The following is a 6,207-nucleotide window of genomic DNA, read 5'->3' as shown; positions in this document are numbered from 1 at the left end:
GTATTAGAGGGCAGCACGTGGCACAGGTCACCACAGTTAGCATGTTGAGATCAAGGTTTAAAAGTGGGCCCCAAAGATGAGTCAGCTCATAGGTGGAGGTGACCTGGTAGGGGCAGCTCTTACAATTCATTGAAACCCCGTGGCTCTCTCTGACGAATGAAAAATTGACAGGTCAGCTTTGAGAATGACAAGGTGCCAGGTGTCTATGGCGTGTCCGTGGACCCACCATCTCTGAGGGTTTCTAACAAGGTTTAAATGCTGCGCAAGTTGAGAAAGGATCTGACGGTCAGCGCTATTTCGCGAGGGTTAAGTGCTCACCTTTTAAGGCTGCGAAATAGCGAGAATGAATATCAGCCGTCCATGTGTCACGACGGGGTAAGTGGAAGGCATAGCTGTCAGAGATAGCTGGAGTCTCGTGGCTTTCTTCTGGCGTATTATAAGGTAACACGTGGCACAGGCCGCCACAGTCAGTGTGACAAGGCGCCAGGTGTCCGTGGCGTGTCCGTGGGCCCACCTCTTCTGAAAGCTCCTAACAGGGTTTAAATGCCGAGGAAGTCGAGATAAGATCTAACGGCTCGCGCTATTTCGCAAGGGTAAGATGCTCACCTTTTAAGGCTGCGAAATAGCGAAAGTTAACCTGGACCGTCCACGTGTCTTGATGACACGCCGTCTAAAAGGAAGCTGTGAGTCCCTATAGTGTATGCTTGACAAATGAAAAGTCGACAGGTCAGCTTCGAAGATAACGAGGAGCCAGGTGTCCATGGCCTGTCCGTGGGCCCACCATTTCTGAGATAGACCTGTCGAGACTGAAGTGGGGCCCCCATGGTTCTTCTTCCGGCAAGTGACAGAGCGACAAATCAGCACAGTGGATGACTAGATGCCAGATGACACTGATGACTCAGCGGGCCCACCATTCCTGAGGACCTGTTCGAAGGATTAAAAGGTGATTAAATTGAAAGATAATCCAACGGCCCGTGCTATTTCGCGAGGGTTAAGTGTTCACCCTTATGGCTGCGAAATAGTGAGAATGAATATCGGTCGTCCACGTGTCATGATGATGACATGGCAAAAAGAGAAAGACACGGGCCTGCCACAGTATAAAGGGCGACATTCAGCCAGTATCAAAATAGAATGTGAGGGGATTTTCTAAGCCAATGGTCGGATGCCGCGTGGTATTATGTAGCCAATAGAAGGATGGGACCCAGACTAAAGACAAAGCCGTCAAAATGCAATTCACAGTGAGACACTTGCAGGAAGGCTGCGACCCGTTGGAGTTAAGATATGAATTCTCGTATGAATTCGATTTTGAAGGGACGACCGAAGCCTGCGGAATCAATGTTACAGTTAAGGCCCAGAGTGCAAGCATTTGATTTCCTAACAACCAAGTATAGAGACCTTTTAAAAGGATTTTTGTAGAGGAAGCAAACGCAGAGTTATCTTTTATAAAAACAGAGAAGGCGAATTGGTTGCAGAGCGAATTTCTTCGAGCAAGCATCAGGTTTTTTCTTATTTTGCAGCCATTCTTGTGTTGTAATAAGTGAAATTGTTCTCGTATAACAGAAGTATTTTCAGAAGTAATATTTATCTAGTTGTATTGCAAATGGCTCCTAAAAGGGAATTTTCTGGTAAAGCTGATTATCTTGAAAGAAGTGTGTGTGATGACTTCTTAGAGCAGTTGACGCTGTCAACCAACCAGGCCTCTAAGGCCAAAGAATTAGTACCCAGGGCTCCCCGACTGAGAATTGGAGAAGGATTATATGATAAGGGTAATTGGTTAAGAGACCCACAGGTTGGGCTGTCTGGGTTGGGGTTATTTAAAATCGGTTTTGGAATGAGGAATTCTCCTGCTCCTCAAAATAGCATTTGGGAATTAGATGTTGGGAGATTGGTAGTCCCAGGGGTGTTCATGGATACAGATTTGTTAACCCAAATGGCATTGAATTATGATTCAGTTACCAGGTGTATCCGGGATGTGAATGGAAAAACCCTCGTGGAGATAAATGCAGAAGAGCTGAGAAAAGCATTTGGGCTTAGTGAGTTTACCAATTTCTTGGAGCCTATAAACTTCACACAATTAGCTCAGGTATACAGGGCACAGAGGACTCATCTCAGGAATGGGCCTCTCAAAGAACTTTTTCTGAAAGTAGGGGGGTTAGCAGTTGTAGGGCCCAATACACAAGAGCCTTTTTCATTAAGTATGTTTACCTTAAGGGCAAAAGGGATGTACTGGGCACTTTGCCAAGTTCTAGGAGAGGATGCTGAATCTAATATGCCAAATCATTATCTGTTAATGATTGTTCAAATTCTGAATCCTTCTCTTGCTATTACATTTGATTATGCCTCCTATATTGCTGATGCTATCCATGGAGGATTGATGGGGATAAAGAATGGGAAGGTGGATAGGCCATTTGGGTGGTATTCACTATTGATGCACCTCTTCCTCTTCAAAGGTGGAGATTATTTTGCCAGTGGAATGGACCTGGTAAAAGAAAAGGAGGGAGAAAAGATGCCGGTACAATTATGGAGTACCGTATTGTCATGGGATAGAGAGGATGCAAGTTTTCTAAAGTTTGATAAATACTTTGCATCCAAGATAAGGACTCTTCTTTGCTCTGACAATCCACGAGTCCCCAAGGTTCTTCTGGAATTCTTAAGACCAAAAGAATTCGCAGAGAATGTCAAGATTGTTCATAACTGGGGTGAAATGTATTTGTATCCAGTGTCCATAGTGTTTAGGGTCTTTGGTTTCAGAGGCACCCCATTTTTGTTACCATACCAGGTCCCCCTCAAAGTGGGAGTAGCTGAGATTCTCAGACAAATTGGTGACTTGCAAGAGGCAGAGTTAACAGGCCGAGGTAAAGGGACTATTTTCCCTACAGCTACAGTAGCCCACCAATTTGTGATCACCAAGGGAGGCTGGAAATGTTTTGAGGATTTCCTTAAACCCTACCATTTGTCCACTGCAGTGTCTAGATGTGCTGACCCGGAGGATTTCTACAATGGTGTATTCCGGAAGAAAGTAGCATGCAGAGGTAGGCCCCATCAATTCCACTTTCTTGAAGACCTCATCAGGAATGAATTTGATTTAGATGAACAGGAGTTGAGGAAGGAAAAATGGGTGGCTTACAGGAAGGCCCTGGATTTTGTGCATCAATTTGATGCTAGCTATGACCCATTGTCTAGCTTCTTCCCACTGGAAGAAAAGATAAAATTTTTGATTATTTGTTTTGAGGATGTGATGCAGACAATAAAGGAGAAAAGGGAAGCTGTAATTAAAAACAACCCTGAGAAAGCAAGAATAATTTTGGGGAAATCAGCTCCCACTAAAGCCATCCCTCCTGGTGATTATACCCTGCATAAGAAAGCAGGTTACAGTGTGTTGGTGTCTGCAACAGGGGAACCCTCTTCATCTAAAGGGAAGAGGAAGGCACATGAAGTCATTGACATCCAAGACAGCCCAAAGAAGCAGAGGGTGGGGAAGGAAGTGCAATCAGATACACCCTTATATTCCCGATCCCAATCCCCTCTCCACATTGGAGATGAACAAGCAGCAACTGAATACCTCTCTCAGTTGGGCAGTTTGGGGGAGATTGCGTATACATATGATGAAGTGGAAGAGGGGATGCCAGAAGAACCCACTGAAGCACAAATGGACATCACCTCGACTGAACTCAAAGGCCAGGAGTGGGATCTTGAGATAAAGAAGGCCACTAGTGCTTTTCTAGCAGATGATAGTTTTGTAACATCTGAAGCATTCATGCAGTTTATATGGAAACAACATATAGATAAATATAATGCTAGATGTGAAACAAGAAAGGCAGAACAACCAAATAAAGATCTAGTCTCCGTGGAGGAAGAAATAAAATAGGAGATGATGGAAGAATTCAAAACCATTACTCCTGAACAGGGGAGAGATTTAGTAGCACAAGCTGGAGTGCTCATTTTGCCAGAATGGAATATTGCTGACGCTCTGGTGCTGGATGCAGTGAGGAAAGAAACCAAACCCATGGAAGGGGTTACATTCAGTAAAGACAATGCTGCTCTAGTCATGTGGTCCCTTAAGAGAAATGAGGACAAGAAGGGTAAAGACACCATAGGGACAAGTCACATTGGCGGATTGATGGTCAAGAGAGTAGAAAATACAGGGGTAGTAGAGGCTGCTAGCACAGTGTTGGAGACTGCCAAATTTAGTGTTGCAGTAGCTGAGAAGGATGCTAAAGAAAAGGAGGCTCTCGAGCTCAAATTGGAAACGGTCTTGAAAGCTTATGACAGTGCCAAGGAGGAAATAAGAGGCAAGGAGAGTATCATTGCCAAATTGCAGAGCCAGTTAGCAGGACAACGTCAACAAGGTGAGTCTTCAACATTAATGATCACCTCTTCTCCTGCAAGACCTCCACCTACTAGCCCCATTATTGAGCTCCCACCATCCCCTGCACCCTCCAGCTCTCATATGATAGAAATAACTCCCCAAGAATTGGAGAGTCTTAAGCAAACTCAGGCCTATTATGCAGGGAAATATGAAGAAAAGATCAAGGCTACAGTCTCCAGTTTTGCAGACACTATAAATGCTTCACTCCTTCACAATAGTGTAGGAAAAGTCATGGAGATATGGACTGAGTTGAGAAGAGATAAGGCCATCTTGATACCCATTTTTGACCGATGGAGGCCTAGGGAGCAGGATTTGGAGTTCATGTGTGTTTCCTGTGATGAAGCAAGGGCCAATCCCACTATAAAGGCTACTTCTGATGTTGCTAAAGTTTTAATGCAATTAGCTGCAGATGTAGACAATATGGACAGGAAGGTCAATTTGTGCAAAAAGGAATACAATGATCAAGTTTTTGAGTTGCTTCTAGGAATTTTTGCCAATCCAGACCAGCTGAAAGACAAACAGGTATGGCTCAATGAGATAGATGCTAAGTTGTCAACAAGGGTCAAAGGAATCATTGATCTCGATGACACCTCATTCTTTGTTCTAACCATACAGGAAATAGAAAGAATTAAATCACACTACAGTTTTCTTAACTCAGAAGTCAACAAACTGAGGAATTCTTGGAAAGGGTTGACTAAGGTTAAAAGTGATGTGATTAATTTTGTATGGCCGACCGAGGAGACGTATAGTGAGTGGGGAGTTAAATATTCCACTCGAGATCCGGAGCAGTTAGAGAATGTCCCTGAAGAGCCAGAGGAGGTTGCAACTGAACAACCCGTCCAACAGACTGCTGAAGAAGCTGAAAAGAGCGCTTAACTGAAATTGTAACTTCTTCAATTTTTGAAGTAATTGTAACAAACTTTCCGCGAGAAGTCCGAAGCTTTGTGCATCCATATTGTTATAAATGGATACCAGGACTAGAGAGAAAGGGGGATCACAAAATTTTTGTAAGAAAACGCTGCAGAAATATTATCTGCGCTTTTCCAAAGATTAATGGAGAATCAGACTTTTGTAAAAAAATTTCAAATGAATATCAGTATACAGGCCATCAATTTTGAGTAAAACTTTGTGTCGTCTTCAAACTTGTCCTTAAGTTTATTTACTTTGTTTCATTCAGAATAGTCTAGGATTTTTCTGTTTGAATGGAATTGTAAGGCAATCTCAGTATGGGTGTTTCTAGCTTTTCTCTTTAGGAGGGAAATTAAATATGCACAACCACTCTACCAATAAATACTTTAGGAGAAACTTTGAATTTGAGGACCATAGTTTATTTTGAAGTGATTAGATCCTTGTTGATGTTAGGCATTTACAGGGATAAATGGAAATCGAGTTGATGGGAGGTATAGAGATACCTCATTTCAGGAGTTTTATTTGAGTTTGAGTGACTCTGTAGCCTTGGATAAAGCACTGGTATTAATCTGAGGCCTTTATTGCATACTTTGTCGATCAAATATGTTGAAATTGAGTATTGTTTCACCCTTTGTTTTCAATTGTTTTTCAAGGTGAATAAATCCACTGGTTTTCTGGACTGGTTTGCTGTGGATTTGTTGCTTAAGAGTGTGGAGTTAATTCACAGAAGGTATACCCACCTGGGCTCAAAGAAAGGTCCGAAGTGTAGAAGGTCTAACCAAACCTTGTCATATGTTGTCTCTAGAATCCCTTTCTCCATGATGTCTCTTCGGCAGTCATTTTAGGTTGTATTATTTTGAGGGCATTGAAGAGGAATCAGATTTTGAGAACAACAAGAATATCGACGAAGACATCATGTTAAGGCTCAT

Source organism: Cryptomeria japonica, chromosome 2 (assembly GCF_030272615.1).
Source record: "Cryptomeria japonica chromosome 2, Sugi_1.0, whole genome shotgun sequence".
NCBI lineage: Eukaryota > Viridiplantae > Streptophyta > Pinopsida > Cupressales > Cupressaceae > Cryptomeria > Cryptomeria japonica.
The sequence above is the reverse complement of the archived record's forward strand: the minus strand, read 5'-3'. Positions refer to the sequence as shown.